Source organism: Diceros bicornis (genome assembly GCF_020826845.1).
Source record: "Diceros bicornis minor isolate mBicDic1 chromosome 30 unlocalized genomic scaffold, mDicBic1.mat.cur SUPER_30_unloc_1, whole genome shotgun sequence".
In the NCBI taxonomy this organism is placed as follows: Eukaryota; Metazoa; Chordata; class Mammalia; order Perissodactyla; family Rhinocerotidae; genus Diceros; species Diceros bicornis.
Genome location: NW_026690899.1, coordinates 5695116 through 5719063, shown reverse-complemented (window position 1 = coordinate 5719063; position 23948 = coordinate 5695116). Strand labels below are relative to the sequence as shown.

Genomic DNA, 23948 nt, shown 5'->3' with positions numbered 1-23948 from the left:
TAAATGCAAGGATCCAAAAGAACACATTTTAACAAAAGAAAAACTTAAAGTATCTCCAGTCTTTTTTTTTTTTGTGAGGAAGATCAGCCCTGAGCTAATATCCATTGCCAATCCTCCTCTTTTTTTTTTTTTTTTTTGCTGAGGAAGACTGACCCTGGGCTAACATCCATGCCCATCTTCCTCTACTTTATATGGGACGCCATCACAGCATGGCTTGAAAAGCGATGCATTGGTGTGCACCCGGGATCCGACCCTGCGAACTCTGAGCAGCCAAAGCAGAGTGCGTGCACTTAACTGCTTGCGCCACTGGGCCGGCCCCAAAATATCTCTAGTCTTTGCAGCTGGGCCCCCTGTAGCTCTTCCTTAGACTTTACCCCCTACCTGCATGGAACCCACAGATCTGCCAGAGGTGAAAGCTCAGGTCTTCTCAGTTCTTCTCTGAGCACCCGTCCATCCTGGGCATGCACATTACACTCCAGCTTCCCTGGTAGATGCAGTGGCCGTTCTAAGCCTTGATTCCCCAATAAACTTCCTACTCAGATGCCTCTTTTCCAGATTTTTATGTATCTCTCCTGCCCCAGCCATCATCCCTCACCCAGACATCTAACAGTAGCATAGACCTTTAAATCTTTCATCAGACAATGACACCACCTGGAAAGTCCCTCCTGCCTGAGGGGGAGAAATACTTGTCACCTTCTGCGCTGGTCCCTCAGGGACCAAAAAGACAGATCACTACCACCCAGTCACACAATCACCATATTTGAAGAAGCATGTTAGTATTTGTCATCTGTCATGAGGGAGCCATGCAAGGAATCTTGGCTCCCATCCTCTCACATCCTCCGCTGTACCAGGATATGGCAGCAGGTAGGCATTAACCAAAAACACCACAGGGCTTTCTTACCCAAATTCAGCCACGTTTTCCTTCATTAATCACTCCTATGGATGCTGTAAGAATTTTATTATAATTCAGAGTTCTGAAACACTTGATTCTGTCAGTTTTGTCCAAATGAACGGTTGCTTCAGTGGAGAGAATGATTCTGTGAGCACGTTAATTTGCCTTTGTTGTTAACGGAACTGGAGAAATGTTTTGATATGTCACTTTGTCTTTATTCTCCTTCATGTTTATTTTGTTTGTTGGTTGGTTCTCAAAAATTCTTCTTTCATTTCATAGACTTTCTCTTCCATATGAATTTAAGAATCACCAACACGATTTCAAAAAAAGTTATTTTTAAGTTTATTATGTTGAATCAAGTACTTTTGAGGAAAACAACTACTCCAATATTGTTATTGAAAACAACTCCTCTGATATTGTTACCATTCATATCTGCCTGAGCCAGCTGCCAACCTCAACTTGAGGTTAGAGGATGTAGTCGGTTGAATAATGCCTCCCAAAGATTCAAGTTCACCCAGAACCTCAGAATATGACTTTATTTGCAAAAAGGGTCGTTGCAGATGTGATTAAAGATCCGCAGATGAACTCATCCTGGATTTAGGGTGGGCCCTCAGTTCAATGACTGGTGTCCTAATAAAAGGACAGGACACAGAGACACGGAGGGAATAAGATTACGTGAAAAACGTAGGTATAATTTGGAGATCTGCTGCCACAAGACAGGGAAGCAGGTACCACAAGGAGCTGGAAGAAGTGAGGGAGGATTCTCTGCTGTTGATAAACTGAATCAATTGTAGGGCTCCGTTTTGTTCTCACTCAAACCATCAGATCCTAATAGTACCTTGTCTCTAAAAATTCTGATTATCACGTGGCTTATCATGTGGATGTCCTGAAGATCATGGACCACGCCCGATGTCATCATTTAAATTTCTCATGTCCACAATTATCACATATGAACACCTTCGTTTTTCAATGTAACTCATTGAAATCATGGTCTACATCTAAGAATTCATCAGGAATAAATTAAAGGTATGGGAAAGAAAACCCAACTAAAGTTAACTTAAAATAATTTAACAGAATATAAGAGGGAAGAAAATATCCAATGAGGGAAGAAATCAGCTCATGGTAACGAGACTTGAGGAGTGGATTGTGTCCAGGCACTGAGATGCAGCATACAAATGAGGGGACAGGTTTTGTCCTGACAGTCTGCCAAGCCCACCCCTACTCTGCTGTCCACCCAGGTGGCCTCAGACCCTGTCAGTGGCTCCTACACTGTGACCTCTCTCAGCTCCACTTCCCAGAACTCCAGGTCTGGCAGGTAAGAACCCCATGTATACCCAGCTCTACTTCCTGTTAGATAAAGGGTCCTGTGCCTGGATCCTATTGGACCAGAGAGGGCCATTTGACACCCTCTGTCCCAGGACATCAAAGGGTTTGGAATATGCAGATTAGCTCACACTGAAGAATTAAAACAGCCTAATCCTAGGGAGGAGTCAGCCCCACACCAAAGCTGTGGGCTCCAGGAGGGAGCAATCGTTGTGTCAAATCCAGAGGCCATTGTCAGGAGGCACAAGGCACAGCTGTCCACCTCCACTCACTCTCTGCACTTCTGTTTCTCAATCACTATGAACTTCTGAAATAGGCTTCCTTCCCCATGGCTGCTAAGACTGCTCTATCAAAGCTCTTCAAGAAAGTCCAGAAAATTCCGGATCCTTCCAAAACCACATCAGTCCTTTTCCATCCTGACCTAGTAAAAGAGTCCTACAATCTGACTTCTGTAACTTTACCCATTTTGCTACCAAATATTGTTCATCACATGTTTATTCAATAATTATGGTGTGACCTACTCTGTGAGCAGGTGGACAAGTATTGTTGACTCAGGACCTAGTGTCAAGGTGAAGGCAGGGAGCCTGCTGCCAAGATTCACTCAGTGCAAAATGCTCCCAAACAACATTTTCCTTCTTAAGAATCTAAGGTGAACTCTATTTTAAAAAAATCACCGAGGTTATTTTAGGTAACAGATAAGGCAGTAACAGGTAGACTAAGGGCTAGTTAAATTATATGAAAATGGCTTGTATTTGAGTTAGCATTTGGCAAAGATAAAGATACAACTTATGTTAGAACGAGATAAAAAAAACAAGCTTAGTAAAGTAAGACTTTTATGGAATCAAATTAATTTAACGTTAAACAACGTTAAGGCTCTTTACAATAAGTATCATCTTTCCCTGATTGCAAGTATTCTAAAAAAATATAACTAAAAATACTAAATGATCCCTTAGGCCAAATTACCTTTAATATACAAGTGAATAAGAATCATAGTAAGCAGAAATTGCAGTATACAAGGACAAGTCAAGATCTTCTTTCCTGTCACATGAAACCCGATCTTTCACCCACACAACTGTCGACCCTTCACATTTATGTCTCTCAAAAGAGTTTAATAGAGTACAATTATAAAACGACAAAGCATCACGGTCCATAGCAAGAAGAGGGGTTGACATTAAATGAGGCGAGTGAAACTGGGGACTGTTCATGGGGAACCACTTCCCCAGGGCCACAATTCTTGGTTTCTTCAGCATGACCTTCTCCTATTTTCCATCAGGTCCCAGAACATCGTTCCTGGCTCCTTGCTCTCTCTGCCTCCCTGTCAAACCTGTCTGCCCTCAGGGCCTCAGTCAGTCTTTCCTTTGCTTTTTTCACTCTCTGACTCTGTCTCCGGATGTCTACATAAGTTACGGGCTGTGTGTAGAGTGGTTGGGGGGGACTGAGACCCACTCCTGGGATCACCTCTGCCCAGTCTGAAGACTGTGTGGCACTGGGGTTGAGGCTGGTGTTTAGAGACCCAGCACCAACACAGCCCAGGGTTTCACCTGGGCCACTGGTGCAATTATATTTAAGGTATTTGTGATATAGAAAGTACTTAAAATTTCTCCTTCACTGCAGCAGGCCCGGAGTCCCCGCAGTCTCCTGTTTGCACAGACTTACTGAGGGTTCTGCAAGGTCTCCTCCCGTTGACTGTACCTGACATCATTGCCAGGGTGGAAAGTTATCCTTGTAACTGGTCTCTTGAAAATGCAGCTGGTGAGTCTTATAGGAAGTACAGACCTTTCACGATGTCTCCACTTGCTCTTGGTTAAATGGACCTGTCTTTTCTTCTCTGAAGTCTGCGGCATCATATTTCTTTTGAGCTTGCCCTTTGAAAACAAAATGAAATGTGAAATCTGAATGAAATGGGGGATGCAGACTGCCAGCCATGGAGAATGTTCTCACCTCATTTGGATCTTCCATCCTCCTGTATCCTGGAGAAATATCTCTCAAACTGCCCTGTGCATCACAATCATCTGGAGAGTTGTTAAAACACAGATTGCTGGACCTCCACCCAAGGAGCCTTGGGGAGGTCTAAGAATTTGCACTTCTCGTTGTTCCCTGATGATGCTGATGCTGCTGGCACAGGCACCACACACTGAGAACTAGATCCTTGGACATCAAGATGATATGAGTCAAGGGCAGAGAGGACTATGAAAACTAGATGGTCGTGTGCCCAGAGCATAGTAATTTAGTGCCTCATCTCTAATGAAATCACGTTCCCCTCAGCAATTTAATGCTCATTTCACTTGCACACCTAAGTCCCATCTTCACTCAAATATTCTCCTGTTCATAAGTAAATAACTCACACATGCCATATTCCCATCACACAGTCCTATCCACTGTAAATAACCATTTTTCCCCCCCTGACTCTTCCTCTCTCCTCCTACTCCTCCCTGTTAATCTGGGCTACACCATCTGACTTAACACAATTGACGCTTCTTAGAAGTCAACCCTGCTCTCACATTTGTTCCACTTCCGCAACCTCTTCTAGGCCATCCCATCCATTTCCCTGGCTTCAAACACCAGTAATGAACTAGAAATGCCCATAGAGTCAGCACAGATCTGGCTTCAACCCTGAGACCCAAATACCCATCTGCCCACTCACCACATCAGTGATAACTCGATGACTCAGCTTGCAGTTAGCAGGTCCCAAGTTGAACAAACCAGTTCTCCAAATAATCACCCATATCTCAGGGTCCCCTAATCTCACTTGTTGGTACTGATATCCTGTCTACACCTGAGTGTCATTCTGGACACCCTGCCACTCCACACTTGTACATCAATGAACCATCCGTCCTCCCTCCTGAATCCACCTAAAAATTCTCCATTTTTGAATAATTCTTGAGCACTTTTCAGATTTCCTACAAAATGCCATTTCCACAGAGTGGCATTTCCTGATCCAGCCATCAAAATTAATGTCACATTGTCTCTGTTAATTTTTAAAATTTTTAATTGTACGTGTATTATCATCTATTTCTCTCATAGTGTTTTTCTCACTGAATTGGATACTCCATGAAGTGAAGACTAATGTGGACTGTAATGTTTTACACTGCCGTATTCACTCATTGCTGTGCCCTTAGAAGGTACTCAATATATTTATTGAAAGAAATTATTCAAAGTCCAATAAATACTTTCTAAAATTTTCAAACAAATTCACTCGACTGAAGTTATACAAGGATATAACCTGTTTTGTGGTATACTGCAATAAATTATCACTAATATTGCAAATCCTTTCTGTCTGTAATTCATTTTAAGACTCTAGCCACAATAATCTATTTGAAATGTAAACCTATTCAGTGCACCTTTCCTTTACAATCTCTCATTTCTGTCTTCAGATACTCTTTTTTTCTGTGTGTGTGAGGAAGATCGGCCCTAAGCTAACATCTGCCAATTCTCTCTTTTTTTTTTTGCTGAGGAAGACTGGCCCTGGGCTAACATCCATGCCCACCTTCCTCTATTTCATATGAGATGCCGCCACAGCATGACTTGACAAGAGGTGCGTTGGTGCACCCCGGGATCCGAACCGGCGAACCCTGGTCTGCCTCAGCAGAGCGCACGCACTTTATTGCTTGCGCCATCAGGCCAGCCCCTCAGATACTTTTTAACAGTGAAGTCATAAATCTCGTTTCATCCCTGTTGTCCTGCCATAATGATTAATATCATCCCTTTCATTCTCCAACATGTCCCAGTTTGGAGGGAAAGTTATTTGATCCTCCCATTTATAGAGCACCTATTATAAGCCAAGATATGTACTAAAACCCATGATCCAGAATTTAACTTAAAAAGTCACTGCCCCTGTTTATTTTAATCTCAGGGGAAGGGATGAGTTAAAGAGACTAATGAATGTGTAATATAGTGTTAGGTACAATTAGATCCTGTAATAAACAGTAAGGGCTACGCAGAGATACAGAGACAGAGCGAGGGATGGAGGAAGAACAGTAAGGAGGGATAAAGGGAAAGAAATTACCTACAATTATTTCATTTATTTATTTATTTTGTGAGGAAGATCAGCCCTGAGCTAACATCCATGCCAATCCTCCTCTTTCTTTTGCTGAGGAAGACTTGCCCTGTGCTATCATCTGTGCCCATCTTCCTCAACTTTATATGGGATCCCGCCACAGCTTTGCCTGACAAGTGGTGCCTTAGTGCGTGCCCAGGATCTGAACCCAGGCTGCCAGCAGAGGAGCATGCGCACTTAACCGCTACGGCATGGGGCCACCCACCTACAATTATTGATGATGAAGAGATTGTGGAAGGACTAACTGATGAGGTGATATTTGAGCACAGAACTGAATATTTTTTTAAAAAGCCCAATCACATTGTGGGTAAAAAATTTTCCAGAGATGGGAACAATGTGAAAGGTGTAGGGCTGAATACTAATTCCACTTCCCAGTGATTTTGTTGGTTAAAACAAAACAAAACCAATGTCTGGCCTATTAATCCAAGAAAGCTCCCTCTACAGAAAAGTACAATACCTTGAACATTACCTAACATACATTAACACCTAAGAAACAACATTCAGTAAGGTTTGTTCTTGTTTTAAGAGCTACGGCCTGCTCACTTAAAGAGGTTTCACAGAAGGACAAAGTGTAGAAATGGACATTCTTGCCGTCCATATGGATTCCACACTTACCAGAATAGGCTGGCTTGGAAAACAGAACAATGCAGGTTCCTCCATGGCTGCAGAGTTGTCCTGCTGACCCCACTCCTGATGCGCAGACAGCCTGTGGATTGCTGGGAAATACAGGGATTTCTGCCTCTGATTCCCCTTTTATGGACGGAGGGAGTGGATAATCCAATCAATGGATGATCCAGAGGAGACATCCTGTCTCTTATCAATGGGATTTGAGAGATTCCTAAAGATTTATACCCAAACACATAAATGTTGGATTATTGACACTGTCAGATACTGTTGGTAGATGAAAAAATTTAATACAATTGTGTGGTGAGGTGGTATTTGCAGTTTCTATCAATATTTTAATGTTTCCTTTTTCTTCCACTATGGATACCTTCTGTAAAATTAGAAATGGAAGTGTATATGCAAAAAATGTCCATACAACTTATGTTTTAATAGGAAAAAATAGAGACTGTGTAAACGTTTATCAATAAAAGAATGTCCAAAATTTTTATTAAAAAGCCTCTAGAAAATAGCACACAGCCATTGAAAAGAAATTAGTATTTTGTGCATTAACATCTCAGGTAATTTCCAGTAAAATTGTAATTATTTCAACAATCTTACCCTTTCTCTTCCCTTTGACCTGAATAATTAATGTTCCTTTACTCTCTTTACTTCACTGATGTTGATTTAACACTTTTATTATTCCATTAATTCCTCTATAAACTTATTAGTTGAAATCATATAGAAATCTTTGTTTAATTACACTAATGGTTAAATCCTGAATCCTTAATAAAGTCTAATATGAATAATTACTTTTACCATCTCCCCCAAATGCTAATACCTTCAACGCTTTCAATTCTATTTTTAACCTTCCTGACATTTGTATTACTGTTTTCATGCATTTTATTCTACATATATTTTAATCTCCATGAGAGATTTCTAGAATTACTTCACAAAATAAAATTCATTTATATTTATTTATAAATTATCCTTTCCTTTCCTCTTCAGTCCTTCCTGCATTCCTTGTTTTAAACCTGGGACCATATTCCTTTGGCTGTGATAACTCACTGCAGTATTTTGTCTAATTCAAGGCTACTAACAATGAAAAGTTTCAGTTTAAGTTTTTCTAGAACATTGTAATTTGGGGCACTATTGTTGCTGGGTGTAGAATTCTGGTTTGACATGAGATTTCTTTTAGCATTTTAAAAATGCTGCTCTGTTGATGTCTATCTTATTTTCTTTATGGGTAGAAATCACAAATTGGCCTTTTTCTTGCTTATTTGGCCTCTCTAGTCCCTAAAATCCTTTACATTAACTTTGGATTTTAGACCAAAGTTTATTTCATTAATATTTCCTGTATATGAACTCTGCTTAGGGAATCTTGAATTAATTGAACCTGTGAATTGATGTCTTTCATCAACTGGGAACATGCTTGTGTATTTTCACTTCTGATATCAATTCCTCCCCACGTTCTCTCTACTGCCCTTTTAATCACACCCCATGTTTCTTCTAATTCTACCCTGAATTTTCCAATGTCATTGACCCTATGGTTTTCTTGAGAGATTTGCTCTTGAACTGTCTTCCACTTTAGTAAACTAGCCTTTTGCTGGAATCAATTCCTTCTTAATTACTTAAATTCTTAATTTCAATTCCAACATAAACACAATATATAACTTAAATTCTTTTAAAAAAGAGATAGCAGAGCAGTTTGACAATAAGGAGAAAATGATTTCCTTTTGATACAATAAAACTTAAATAGATGGGAGAAAATTATATATTGGATCATATTAAGATATATGAAGAGCCAGTATTCATTGAAATTCACCAGTAAGACAGAGTGGGTGGAAAACCTGAATATCTAGTTCTTTGTACTGATGTGGACTACATTTTGAAATGATAATATTTAGATTTCTTGGGTTAAATAAAAATGTTATAAAATCCAGTTTCATTTGTTTGTATTTACTTCTTTAATATGTGTTCTGGAAAATTTAAATGACATAGGTCACGTTGTGATGTCTCTGTTGCTCTTGTTTGGATAGAGCCATGATGTGATGGTTAACTTTAGCTGTCAACTTGACTACACTCAGGGATGCCCAGATAGACTGTGAAGCATTATTTCTGGGTGTGCCTGTGAGGATGTTTCTGGAAGAGATTAGCATTTGATTCCATAGTCTACATAAACAAACCCACCCTCACTAGTGTGTGTGGGCATCATCTAATCTGTTGAGGGATCAATAGAAGAAAAAGCAAAGAAAGGCTGAATCCACTATCTCCTCCTGACCTGGGATGTCTCTCTTTTCCTGCCCATGGACATCAGATGTCCTGGTTCTAAGGCGTTCAGACTTTGACAGAATTATATCACTGTTTTTTATGGTTCTCTAGCTTGCAGATGGCAGATTGTGGAATTTCTCAACCTCCATAACCTTGTGAGCCAATTGCTACAATAAATCTCCACTTCTATAAGTTTATATATATTCTATGGTTCTATATCTCTAGAGAATTCTGACTAACACACATGGATAACAAAGTGCATATTAAGTGCACCTGGAGGAAATTTCCCAAGGCATAGGAGGCTCCCCCAACTCCCAGGAGGAAGCAATTCATCCCATCTGGCAGCAGGCATCAGCACGTGCACACACACACACACACACACACACACACACAAAGACAAATAATTTGAAAATGTGCTCAAGCTCAAACTCTCAGTCTCTTCCTTATCGTTCATCACAGCTGTGATTTCTACATGGCATGTTATGCATCCTTTGCCATTTATGATCTCTTTCCTCTCACTAAGACTAAATCAAACAGGGGCAGTCAGTCTGTTTAGTTATTTGGTAGATCACGGGTTTTATACCAGAGCTTTGCATGTAGTAAGTGCTTTACAAATAGAATGACCAAATAGTTTTCCCTCCAAACTGGAACATATCAGGTAATGAAAAGGGTAGTATTAATATTTATGATAAGACAACAGGAGAAATATGTGCTGAAGATAGAAATGGAGGATTTAAAATTTAAGATGAACCGATCACTTTTGCATTTTAAACAGATCGTTGTAACTAGAGTCTCGTGATTGGATTACCAGGAGAAAGGATTTGGAATCTTAAGCTACTCTTGCTAATTTATTGCAGTGTACCACTATAAAGGTGGTATATTTGCACAAGAGTAGTTAAGTGGAGGGGCCGGCCCTGTGGCTTAGCAGTTAAGTGCATGCTCTGCTGCTCGTGGCTGGGGTTCGGATCCTGAGTGCACACCAATGCACTGCTTCTCTGGCCATGCTGAGGCCGTGTCCCACATACAGCAACTAGAAGGTTGTGCAACTATGACATACAACTCTCTGCTGGGGCTTTGGGGAAAAAAAGGAGGAGGACTGGCAATAGATGTCAGCTCAGAGCCAGTCTTCCTCAGCAAAAACAGGAGGATTAGCATTGATGTTAGCTCAAGGCTGATCTACCTTGGAAAAAAAAAGAAGATTAGTTAAGTGGATGGATTTAAAATATTTCATGAAGCAAAGTTTTAGTGTTTGAATTTTATATGTATATAAATATAAAATATATACTGTGCACATAATATATGTGAGCCCTTTTTGTGTGCAAAGCCATATATGAACACTATTGTGGGAAAATTTGGAAAATCCATATTAGTCTTGTCTTCATGGAATGTCTAATTTAGTGGGAAAGAACCAAATCTTGAAAGAAATAGATAAAAATGCACATATAACTAAAATAGAAAAAAATCAACAAAGAGGACATATGGGGTTTTGTAATTTAGGTTACTAGAGCAAGAGAGTTCACTGTGTGGAAATGCTAATTCCTAGGAGACCTGAAAGTTGATTAGAAATAAATCAGAAGTGGATAACCTGTAGGTAGATTCAGAAGGGTGGATGGATGGTTCATTGATATGTGAGTGTTGGGTGGCAGGGTGTCCAGAGTGACACCCAAGGGTAGACAGGTTATTACCACAAATAAGTGAGTTTGGGGACACTGAGAGAGAAGCAAATTATTTGGGGAAGCGATTTGTTCAACTTGGGACCTGGTCATTGTGAGTTGAGTCATCACTGATGTGGTGAGTGGGCAGGTAGATAAATGGATCTGGGGATCAGAGTTAGGTCTCTGTTGATTCTTTGGATATGTTTGACTCATTAGTGGTATTTGAAGCCAGCGAAATGGATGAGGTTGCCCCAGAAGGAGGGTGCAGATGGGGAACAGTTGTCAGAGCAGTGCTGACTTCTGGGAAGCATCAGTCGTTGTGGGGTAGTCATAAAGAGAAGCCAGGAAGTTGCTCAGGAAGTTTAGACAGGCAAGAACAGGATTATGTAGGGTGGTGAATCCCAAGGACAAATGGTCTTTTAAAAGGACATTGGAGTCCGCAATGTCACGTGCTACTGCAGAGCGTGTCAGATCAATCATGAAAAGTCCCTGGTGGATTAGTAAGAGACATGGCTTGTGAGGTTAACAAGAGAAACATCTGCAGAATCTGAGTGGGATTGGGTGGGCACTGTGGAAACAGAGACATTGGGATATATGTGAACTTTTCACAATGGATCCCTGGCAGGAGGAGGAGAGGAGGGGTGTGGAGGGTGAGGACTATTAAGAATGCTGGATGAAAGACTGGTTTGTAGATGGTAGAGATTTGTGCATATTTGAAACTTGAGGGATGATTCCAGTAGGGAAGTTATGGAAAGCACAGTAAATATTGAGGCCATAATGTCATTGAAATGAAAGGAAAAGATAAAAATCAGAGTGGTTTCAGCCAAGAAATCAATTTCTTTGCATATAACAACAGAAAAGGTGTGAGAAATGAATTTCTCATGAGGAATATTTGTAGATCTGATGACTAGAGAGTGAAATAGTTCTTGTCTGGGGGTTAACAATTTATCTGTGAAATATGGAGGAGGTCAGAATATAGAGATTTATGGAACTCAAGAAATGGACAGAATTGAGTAGAGCATTCAGGAAGCATTAGAATAATGCATACAGGTCCATTGGTTGCTGTTGATTATTTGTTGGGATACACAGACTTCTGGTGCATTCTCTGTTCAGTGCAAGTGTCAACATGGCATGGCAGGTATTTGAAATCATCTAAAGTGTGCAGGGTGGATATGATGGCAATAAAGAATCTGGGAGTATGGTCAGTGGATGATTGAAATGATGGACTGTGGCAACTGAGTTTAATAGACAGGAGTATGAGAAGAAAAGAAAGAGAGGCTTGTGAAGATATTCCTGCTGGAGTAATCTAGTTTATTAAAGAATGATTATTTAGAGTGGGGTTCTTTGTGTAAAAACTGGAAATGTGGAAATTTGTGTTGGGAATATGGTGTTTCTGAATTACTGATTTGCGAGCAGGAGAATTTTGGATGAAGATAGGATCGGGGTGTGGAAGTGAATGACTAGGGATGGAATAGTGAATAATGTCATTAGAGATGAGGCACTAAAAGGAGCTATGGAGTCCTTGGAACTTGTGTGTCCCAATAACAGTGGGCTGTGGGGCACCAGCATGTGTGTATTTGACCATGACAGAGAGAGGAGGAGAAGAACGTCCTGAAGCAAGATGGCGGACGGCAGCTGGTCTGGATTTGACACTGGATAATGACCTTGAGCTTTCTGTCCTTGTCTCACATCAGCTTGATGGTGTCACTGAATCCTGTTCTCCACGTGTGGTCCCTGTACCAGCAGCATCAACATCACCTCTTAGAAATGAAAATTCTCCATTCCTTCCCCAGACCTACTAATGTTGAGGTCCAGCAATCCGAGTTTTAAAAACCCTCCAATGATTGTGATGCACAGTGGGATTTGAGACACGTCTCCAGGGATAGAAGGAAGGTGGAATATCCACGTGAGCTGAGAACATTCTCCGGGCATGGTAATCTTCATCCTCTATTTTGCTCAAATTTCACATTTTATTTTGTTTTGAAAATGAAAGATCAAAAGATATCCCCCGACATCGTAGTGGAAACTGTAAGACCATGAAACTAAGCACAATCAGAAAACTGAAGTTCTATGCACCCTGAAGCCTAAGGAGCTGCATATTCCAGAGGCCAGTTACTGGAATAACTTCCCAACCTGGCAGTGAGGTCAGAGGCAGTCAGTGGGATGAGACCTTGGAGAAGCCGCAGCAAGTCTGTGGATACAATAGACTGAAGGGACTCCAGGCCTGCAGCAGTGAAGGAGAACTCTTAAGATCTTTGGAGTCGCAAATATCTTCAAAAGAGTCACACAGGCTGGTCCATGTGAATCCCTGGACCATGTAGGGGCCGAGGGGTCTGCACACCAGCCCTGATCCCACCCCGGCCCACTGTCCATATTGGGCAGAGGTGAGTCCAGGAATGGGTCTGGATCGCTCACAGACACTCTGCAGGCAACAGGCATCTTCTAGAGATATCAGGAGACAGACACAGAAAGTGAAGAAAAGCATGGGAGAGACTGTGGTCTCGAGGACAGACGAGATTGCCGTGTAGGCAGACAGAGCAAGGAGCCAAGAAAGGCATCCTGAAAACACAGTGAGGAGAGCAGCTTCAGTGCTGAAGAAAAGGTTAGTGGTGCCATTGAGAAATTCCGCATGAGACGGGCTTGACTCTCACAGCATCTCTTTGTAACATCCATCATGATCTTGACCTTTCATGGTAAACCTCAATATTTATTTATTTGAGTACACTTGCTGAGTTTTCTCCTTTTTATATTAAAATTGATAGGATAATTGAAGCTGAGGAATTAGTGTTTTGAACTTACATTTGTTTTTTTCTAGAACTTACACTCAATGAAGAGATGATACCTACTTGAATGAGATTTGTCTTTTAATGTATATTAAATCCGATTCCATACATTTTTATTGTGATTTTGCTTTTTTTTTTTTTTTTTTTTTGCTGAGAAAGATTCACGGAGATAACATTTGTTGTCAGTCTTCCTCTACTTTCTATGCAGGTCACCGTCACGGCGTGGCTGCTAATGAGTATTGTATGTCCGTGCCTGGTAACTGGACCTGGGCCACCAAAGAACAACATGCCAAACTTAACCCCTCGGCCAGGGGCCAGCACTATGATTTTGCATCTAATTATAACATCAAATCCATCAATCTTTTTCTTCATTGTCACATGGTAATTCAGACATAGGTGATTTCTATATCATGAATTAAGTATCTCTTCTCTGTTACCTGGCAAATTTGTGTAGTTTTGATTTTGGAATCTAAACAATGAGCATACCCCCTGGGGACATTATGTTCCACTCAGAGAACCTTGCAGCAGGCTCATTGCCTTCCTTCCCACATTAGATCCAGAGTCGTGGAAATGAGTTTGCCTTGCACGCAGCACAGAATACATATGAATTACTCAACAAACATGGGATAAGTGAACAATTGGTGGCATCATCAGGTCATTCACAGCAGCCAGACTGAGAGAGAACTTCCTTAGGTCAGCAAGGAGAAGTATTCTTTTATATTTGTGATGTTTTAATTTGTAACATTGCAATGTGAACACCAAGTATACTACTTTTATCAAAAGTGTGTTCTGAAGGTTTTCAAAAATCTCGAAATCTCAGAGTAGAGATAAATCAATTTCTGTGAACCTGTTACTTGCTTCAAAGATTGTCAACTCGTATACCATCTGACTTTGTTTATCCTCACACCAAGTCCCTAAGAATTAACCAGCTGAGATGGCTGAGAGCACATCATTTCAGCTGTAAATATTTCAGTTTCTCTTACAGCTGAGGGATTTTTTGAACACAAACACAATAACGTTATCACATACAAAAATAAAAATGTCATTCGGATAATCAACTATCTAGTCAGTATCCAAAGTCTCCCAGATTTGTCAAGGTTATTTCTTGTTTTTACATTTTATTTGAGTCAGGATCTTAATGAAACCCTTCTTTTGCAATTGGTTGATCTGTTTCTGAAGTCACTTTTAATATCTTAGTAGATCATGCATCTTGGGATTTGGCTGGGATATGAGTGTGTGTGTTTGTGTGTCTACACGGATGTGTGAATTCTTTCTTTCCCGGATGACAGGGCCCTGGAAAGAAGGGCCTGCTCTGTGGGAACCAGGATTTCTACTCTGCTTCTGGCTGAAATGAAAAGGCCTCCCTGGGTTACACTTGCAGCCTTCAGAATGGATGGGAAAAAGTATCAAGGAAGTCAATACAATGGCCCTTGTCTTACAGGGTGTTTCCAGGGCATGATGTTCAAAATGCTGGGTGGTAACACTTTAGCTCCTGGTCGTGGGGTGGGTTCTTGGGGTGAGCTCTGAGCAGTGTCTGTTCACCACCCACGCGGGGAGCATTTCAGTATTTTAATTGGTAAGGTTGTGTCTGTGGTGTTTAAGAATGGTGATATTCCCCTGCTGGACCCACTTCTATACCTGCCCCTCTCCTACCTCATCTTTCAAAACTCCCAACAGGAAAGATTCACATCCCTGTAACACAAATCCACATAACCACAGCACAGACTGGAGAAAAGAACACAGATGTCCCAGGGGCTATGTGCTCTATGCGCTCAGGCCCAACTGACCCTTTGGGACAAGTCAGCAACAACACGACTGAGTGTGTAAACTAGTGATTGTCTGAGACCATGGACCTCAGAGAAACACGGGCCCAGATGTCACCCTGGGGAGCAAGGGATAGTGTGGGTCATTCAGTGGACAGGATTAAGGTCTATTGTCCTGGCAAACCAGAGCTCACCCCTGATCCATCAGGCACAGTCGGGGAGGAATGGCCACGATGTACCTGACAGGGAGGCTGGGGGCCTTCTAGCGAATTTCTGCGTAAAGAGAATCATAAAAGGATGTGCGGGGATGCTATAAATCCTAGTTCACAGAGAGCAGTGAGGTTTATGGAACAAAGTCTGATTGTACCTTTAAAAGCTGCATCGTGAATCTTTCCCTCTGGATAAGAAACAAGCAGGAAAAGGACTTCCAAGTGCATGGGGCAGGATCCTAGGAGGATTCCAATCGAGGCGAAGGGTGAACAGGGAGCCCTAGAGGTGGCCTGAGGTGGATGTCCTGTCGGCCCTTAGTCCATCTGCATATGGTCTTCCTCTGGCCTTGTCCCTTCCACAGGCAAACTTTTCTCTTTCTACTTTTTGTCCTCATTTAGTGTAGATGCAAATCCAGAGACTGATTAGAAAATGGCAAGTTCCAATATCTGATCAGAAGAAACCTCAACAAGAGAAGCAAAAAACATTCCTTCTTCCTTGAAAGCTGTAGAAAGACAGCTACTATCCTAGGGAAGGACATGGTCCTGGTAAGTGCTATTTGAAAAACACCCACATTTCAGTGGTTGTTGCTCTGCTTGGGAAAGTCCCTCCAACCTCTACCTCCAGGGACATCTGAGGGGCTGTCTCTGCTACTGTCCCAGGTGAACAACACTGAAATGCACCTGTCTTCTGAGGAAGGGGACTTCAGGGTGTCATTCAGTAGCCAGGGAGGAGACTGGTCCTCCCTCCTCCCTTCTGCCACATACAATAAGCTGTAACCATACACAAGTTCTTAATTCAAGGAGGAAAGTGAGATTCTGCGTCTTGTTTACATGAGCATAAGCAGTGAAAGAACCACACCACAACACCCAGGCTGTGACAGAAGCAGGATATAATGTAAGAGTCAAATCTACCATTTGCTATTAAAGAAATAATATCGCTCCTCACCAATGGGTTAACAGTCGCTGGGGTGCAGATGTCAGGGAGTTGGAAGGGGTGGGGCCCTCCCTCTGGGGCTTTAGGGGAAACCAGGGAAAGTCTTAGGATGTCCTCCTTCACTCAGGTGGGAAGAGCTGGCCAGGTGAACCCCGAGGGCGCCAGTGTCCCCGCTGCTCAGGAGGAGCTGAACTTGTGGTCTCCAGAGTGTTATGGCTCCTTGCCAAGGGCACAGTGGCTGAAGAGAAGAAACAGACTATTTTGGGGTGTCTCCCTGAGATTCACGGCACACCTCCCTGCCCCCCTTCACTCTGATCCAAACCCTGTGCCGAGTGCTCAGTCCATCAACAGCACTCTGTCCCTGATGCGGGAGGCATCATTTAGCATCATCCATTTCAGAGGAGGCAACCGAGTCCCAGAGAGGAGACGGAAGCAGCCTTTCACAGGCCTGGTCAGCAGTGGAGCTGGGATCCAGGCCCATGCTTAGCCCGAAGCTGTACTGGGCCCCTGGATTCAGTCGCTGCCGGTCCCAACACTCACTAGGCCCTGAACTGGAGGATGGCCAGTTCTTTCTCTTGAAGAGCCGCATTTTGCTCGCCTTCTGGTGTATGTGCTCCAGCCGGCAGGAGAGGCAGTAGCTACAGGACAGAGCGGCCTGTGAGCTACCAGGAGCCGCACCTCAGGTGTCCCTCCCAGAGCCTGCCAGCAGCTGAGTCCCGGTGCTCCATGGGTCACCATGCATTGAGGTCTGGGGCTGATCAGGGAGCCAGGACACATGCTCTGAAAACGGCCATCAGAGAGAGTCTGGCCTGCCCTCACCCAACTCCTGTACCCTCACCTCTCTTCGACACTGAGGGGCTCCATGGCCTGGAACCAGGCCCCAAATCGGTCTTCGGGCTCCAGGTCATACTTATTTGCCGCCTGCTGGAGCAGCTGGATCCTCCTGATGACTTTGCATTTCTGGGAGGAAGGACAGGGTGCAGACAGGGCTTGGGTGGAGAAACCTGCCAGGGACTTGTGGGGAGTGAGGATCACTCCTCACTCAGGAACCCTCTTACTTTCCCACTCAATTCAGGACTTGCCTGTCCTCACAGTTGGCTTGAATTAGTTCCTCATCCAGGAAGGTGTCCTTGATGCCAGCCCCTCCCGCACCCACCAACGTTATGGGATTCCCAACTTTGTGGATATAACTCATCCAATAAATGTAAGACCCGAGGGATGAGGACACGAAATATCTTGCCACGCGAAGTCTGTGATTTACACTTCCCCACCCTCCCCACAGCTGCTCACCTCATGCCATTTCTGGGGTTCACCAGATTTCCCTGGAAAGGAGACAGCGAATGTCCATCAGAAACAGCCCCCCAAGCCCATAGCCAGCCCCTCCCCACCCCTTCACAGGCTGCAGGACTGTCAGTGCCCAGCAGAGGGCAGAACTTCCACAAACAGAACTTGACACCGGACCAGGCTCTGGGCTCCAGAACAGGAGGGACAGGGGAGCTGAAGTCAGAGACCTTGTAGCCCACCCATTTCTGATGACAGACGGGAAGACTGAGGCCTCAGGCAAGAAGGGACAGCTGGACCACAGATGTGCTTCCTGACTTGCAGGGACTGATGGCACTCCCCCAGGCACAGGGCCTGATGGGGAGGCTGAGTGCAGCTCAGACAGAGCCTCCTGCAGCTCTGCAGGCAGGCAGCTCTGAGCTTCCCCAGGCTGGGGAACCTCATGGGGGGCTTACGTGGAGCCTCCGTTCCCGCATCGCTAAGATGAGCCTGACTCCCCAGCTCCCCGGGGTGGCCGTGGGGCTCTCATGAGAGGAGGTTTGCCAGGTACTGAGAGCTCAGGGGCCAGTGTAGGGCTTTCTCATCCCAAACCTCAGGTTCCTGCTCCCTGGCCCAACTCCAGGTTCACTCACTTCCAGATCATCCTCCATCCCAATGTTTAGCAGCTTCAGGTGATAGAGGTACATGCCCAGGAAGAGGATGACACCCTGTGAAATCAGGGTGGGAGGGGTGATGAGTCCCACCTCTCAGGTGCCCCCATGGACCCTCCCCCAAGTCACTTCACTCCATCCTCCTGCCCACCACAGATTCCCACAGAGATCAGCCTAGGAACCTCAGCAGCCTCCCCACAGTTGCCCCCTCCAGGACCACCCAACGGCCCCCATCAGCTACCAGGGGCGGCTTTTGGAAAATCCCAGGTTGTGCGGTCCCTGCCACTCCCCCCCAAATCCATCCTCGGCCCAGCCATTCCAGGCCTCCTCCTGGTCACTTCCAGGGCAGGTATTTCAAGCTCTGGGGCTCTAGGAGCTGGGCTGGAGGAGGAGGGACCCCTCTCTTAGGGAGGCCTCCAGCCGTGAGGGAGGAGACCCCCTCCTCTGACACCTGGACCCTCCCCCTCAGGCCCCCTCACCTGCTGCTACCTCTCCTGGGCTCCCTGGTGGTCCATCTCCAGGGTGGCCCTCACAGAGGTCACATCCTGCAGGGTCAAGGACAGGCTCCGGAGGCCATGCTCCCTTCCCCGAGTCTCCCAGGCCCCTGATTTTGGACCCTGGACATCTGGTGTCTATGGCTGCTCCCATTCTAGAGTGCTCTGATTCTAGTCAATCCCAGCTCCAACACTCCCTCCTCTGTGCCGTCAGGCCTTCCCAGACCCCTAAGCCTCTCTCCTCATCAGGAAAGTGTGAGGAGGACTCCCCATGCCTCTCAGGGTCCCCTGAGGACTCAGTTTCATTTGACTGTCACCAGTACTCTCCCCTCGCCCCTCGAGGAGGAGCACAAAGCTCCTGCACATTCCTCTCCCCCTTGTACCTCATCACCCCTGTGAGGCCTGCACCACAGATCATCTCCCTCCATTTCCCAGATGAGGAGACCGAGGCCCACAGAGGGGCGGTGACTTGCTCAGGGGCCCACAGAGGAGAGACCGCTTCCCCTCCCAGCCAGAGGCCCTGTCCCCCGGCCTTCACTCCTCCTCCAGACACACGACTGACCAAGGTCCTGTCCTCTGGACTCTCGGGGTGTGTCTAGGCGCTTAGTCAGGCTGAGGCATGGATGAGGAGGCAAAAGGTGTCTCAGGGGGCATATCCAAGTGGCTTCTGCCTGTCCCAGCCACTGGGATTTTCTGACTCCAGGCTGGACCTGAGGCCATGCCAAATGCCTCAGCTCCCTACAATCCCCTCAGGATTGTCCCTGCACAGAGCTCCTCCTTCATTCACTCAGGAAGGGGACCCCTTTCAGCCACATCTGAGTGACAGTGTAGGGGGTGACCAGGGCTCTGTGTAATGGTGACATTTGCATCCTTTTTTTACTTGGAAACTTCTAATGTCCTGCCAGGAATGTCCACTCAGAATCTGTAGGTTCCCCGATAATTCTTATTGCCATCTGGGGAGTATCCTTGTCAACAAGGCACCAGGGTAGACTCTCACTGGGTTGTCAGCAATGACCACTATCGGGATAGAGTGCAGAGTCCCAGAGAGCACACAGTTCTGTCCCAGATCCACCATACGTTCCAAGGCTGGGCAGCCCGTGTGTCCACCTGGCCTGTGTGACCACACAGTGCCCGTCCCTGGGGCAGGCAGGGTGCTCTTCCCTGCGAGGTGCAGTGAAGACCGAAGGAGAAGCAGGGGCCTGGCTTCCTGAGGACAGCCTGGGCAGTTTTAGGAAGAAAGGAACCCCCACCCACTCCATCCACCCACTAGCCTGGAGGATGAGGGCCAGCTGATGGGCCCGCATGGAAGCCAGAGACCTGCTCATTCTGCCAGCTCCTCATCTCCTGGAACAGTCCAACCAACACCACTCTACACCATGACAAAGGCCTCCTACCCCAAACAGTCCCCACCTGCCCCTGCAGCTCACACCCTCCGCTTCCTGTCAATCTTGACAAGACACACCGTTATTTCTCAGGTAACCTTAAGTGAAAAACTTACCAAAGAACACCCTGCCTGGTCCCTCCTCCCCCTTCCCCTTCCCTCCTTCCAGATCTCGAGCCTCCACTCACCTCCATGAGCAGTTTCCTCCTCTCCCGCTGGTCCATTCTGCACAAGGTTTTAAATTTTTTGCAGTTCCTCCTGAGGAGGGAAAAAAGGAATGAAACACTGCGGGGTGGTTTAAAGGTAAATCCCTTTTGTTTGAACACGCAGAATTATCAAGACAGCCTGGATGAAAGTTTTCAATGTGTCCTCTGAGCCCAGAGGACTCTGGGACTGGGGAGGGGTCTCTCCTGTTGCCACTTGGGGCCTTCAATCTCTTATCTACTGAACAAACCTGTTTTAAAGTGTTTTGATTTCAGGTGGACAGAGAGTTCTGTTGCTGCAAAGCAAACACTTGAAAATCTTCAATTTGGTTCAAGCCAGGGTCTGCCACTTCGGGAAACTGATTCCTGAAGCAGAACAACTGGCCTAAGTTTCCAGAAAGTCTCCATGCCTCCCAACCAGGTCAGAACCTGTCCCCGGGGTTCATTGTCTCCCAGGAGGTCCCAGCTTACTGAAGGGCAATGGCATCCCTGTGGGGGGTGTCTGGTCCACCCAGGTGGTGCCTCTCATGGAGAGATGTCTACCCACCTGGACACCCGTCTCCATGTCTTTTTTAAATGCTGAATGGAGGGGCTCTGCATTGCCCAGAGTATGGCATGGAGTGAAGACAAGTTCCTCAGGCCGTGGCAATTCTGGGGAAGGGAAGAGAATGTGTTGTGAGGGGGAGCTGGAGCCCTGCTTCCTCTGGTTTCTGTACCCTCATGGATGTCTCCTGTCCTGGATGAGACAGAGGCTCAGGAAAACCGGGAAGAGCACAGCGGAACCGTGATGAGGAACACTCCCATGGAGGAGGATTTTAGCTCAAGCCAAGGAAGGAGCCCAGGATGGGATGAGCTTCCTACCACTGGGACCAGGAGTCAGGTCATCGAGGCCCTGGAAGGAGGAGCCTAAGGATTGTGAGAAGGCTCAGACCACAGACTTCAATCCTGAGAACTGAGTAAGGAGAAGGAACGGTTCCCATGACTCTAGAGAGGGGTTCCCAGGGCCTCCCACATCTTACCTTCACCACCTGGATCCAGAGCTCCACTACCCTGACCCTAGCCTGGGCCGTCATGCTCGGGTCCCCAAGGCAGGTGGTGATGACATATTTGACCAATCTGCTAAAGTGGGTCATGGTGGCATGGATAGTGGGTGCAAGGTGCTCATTGGCCCTGTTGTGCCACTGGGACCAGATGGAGTCCAGGAAGTCATGGGGTATCACTTTCTTGAAGAGCTCCTGGGGAGGACAGGGAGTGTCACGCATCCCTGCCACAGCACAGCTCAGCGTCCGCAGACCCCAGTCCCAGGCCAGGTCAGTGATGATAGCTGGAGTTCAGGATGCTGAGAATGCGGCCTGAGGCTTGTGGGAGTCCCTGGGTGTTGCCTGTGTCCCCTGAGGGTACCCAGCACAGGATGACCCAGGACCCGATACTGTGGCCCAGGGAAGTGGCATTTGCTCACCGCCCAGTCTCACTTCGTCCAAGCACCAGAACTTGGCTCCTGCTTGACCATCTCTAGGGGCATCTTCCACCCATTCTGATCATTCTGGGGTTTGACTCCTCTTTCAGATGCACATTCCCCCAAGGGAGCAACAACCACGGGCTTTGTTTGTCTCCCATGTAGTCATGTACACATGAGGTGCCTAATAAGTGCTGAGCCTGTTGAGGCCTCCTGGGCAAATGAGTGAACTACCCAAGGACCAGACAGCACTTCAGTGTGCTCCCCTCCCTCACCAAAGCACAGACTATGCCCAACTTCCTCTCTGCTCCACCTCATCCATCTGTACAGCCACTCTGCATGGCAGCTGCTCTCAGTGTCCATCTCTACTATCCACATGAGGACAACAAAGGCTTGGGAGTTAAGAAGGCTGCTCAGGTTACATGAGGGTAAGCAAGGAAGCTGGACCGAGATCATGGGATTCTGGATCAGGAAATGGCAGGTGTGGGGCAGCTCATGGCACAGGGAAGGCCTGCCCCATCTGCTCTGAGAGCCCCACTGCTCACCACATCCATCAGTGTCAACTGCTCTGCCACCAGCCAGGGAGGGAACTCCAAGAAGTCAGGCTTCTCCTCCCTCAGAAGGTTCTTGGTGGTCACGTCCCAGGGGCAGGTGGGTTCTGAGGCTGGATCTGGCTCTGCTGTTATATCTCCAGGTGGAAGGAGGATTCTCCCTGGAGCCAATGGTCCATCTGACTCCTGCTCAGGAGCTGGCACTGGGGCTGGAGCTGATGTTGGTGGTGGCTCTGGCCCTGGAGGGACTGATGGAGGTGACACTGGCTCCAGCTCTGGCACAGGTGGTGGAACTAGAGCTGGAGCTGGATGTAGCCGTGGAGCTGGCCCTTGCTCTGGCTCTGGAGCTGGGGGGAGCTCTTGAGATGGTACTGCAGCAGGAGAAAGAAACAGTGTCACTCAGGTAGCTGACTTCCCCTGTGCCTGTCAAAGACAGGAAAGACCCCACTGCCTTGAAGGGAACAAAGCCTCTGAACACTCAGCAAGTTTTCTTCCCAGACTGCAGTCACCTCACCTTCCAGCTCTGCCTCAATGGGCCGTGGATGCTCCAGATGGACCTGGAGAAGGTACGCGTGACCCTGCAGCCCCGAGCCAGGCAAGCTGACATGTAGAGAGGCCAGCTTCACCCTGAAGCAGGGATAGTGGAGGGGCTCCCAGAAATCCTGCCCTGGGTCCAGGCAGGTTCATACCAGAGAAGAGATGGCACTGGGGGAGGCAAGTGGGCAACAGAGTCAGAGGCCTGGTCTTTCCCTCCACACTTCTCCCCCAAGGCACCTGGCTTGGGACTGGGCCCCTATGCCTGCCCCTTCCCATCCAAGGGAGAGCCCCACGGCAGCAGTGGTCCCTGTGAGGCTATCCTGGCAGTGGCAGGTCTGCTTATACAGCAGGTTGAACACAGATTCTGTCGTGACTCTCTTCTCGCTGACACTCTTCTACGAAAGGGCTGGGACACAGCCCAGCCCAGCCCTCCATGCACTTGTACAACTGGACTGAGCACTGAGACAGATTTGTGAGCAGGTTGCTCACACATATCCTATCTTGGGCCTGGAGGTTGATTTCAGAAGAGGTGGATGTGGGGAGGCAGATTTTGATGGGTCTGTGGTGGGAATGGGTCTCTTGGGGACAACTCAGCCAAGCCACCCCTCTCATTCCCAGAGGTCCTGACACCCATCCAAGATCTTTGAGTCCTGCCCTCTTGGATTGGAAGCCACCAGACCTCGGCCTTCTCATGGAAATCAAAATATGCATGAGATGATGAGATGTGGGTTCTGAAAGGCCCGCCCCAGCCACAGCCCCCATCTCTCCCTCCACACCTTGTTCTGTAGAGACAGGAAGCCATTCTTCGGGACCCAAAGATCACTCACGTTTTCAGATGGTCCTGCGCTCTGCCCTCCTGGCTGGAATAAGGAAAGATGCCTCTAGATGTAAAGGAGGCTATCAGGGCA

General features: G+C 46.2%; 1 pseudogene; it reads right to left on the bottom strand.

Annotated features, from left to right (window-relative positions):
• Positions 1-1507: 1507 nt before the first annotated feature.
• Positions 1508-6956, bottom strand: LOC131402064 (putative methyl-CpG-binding domain protein 3-like 3; annotated as a pseudogene).
• Positions 6957-23948: the final 16992 nt, after the last annotated feature.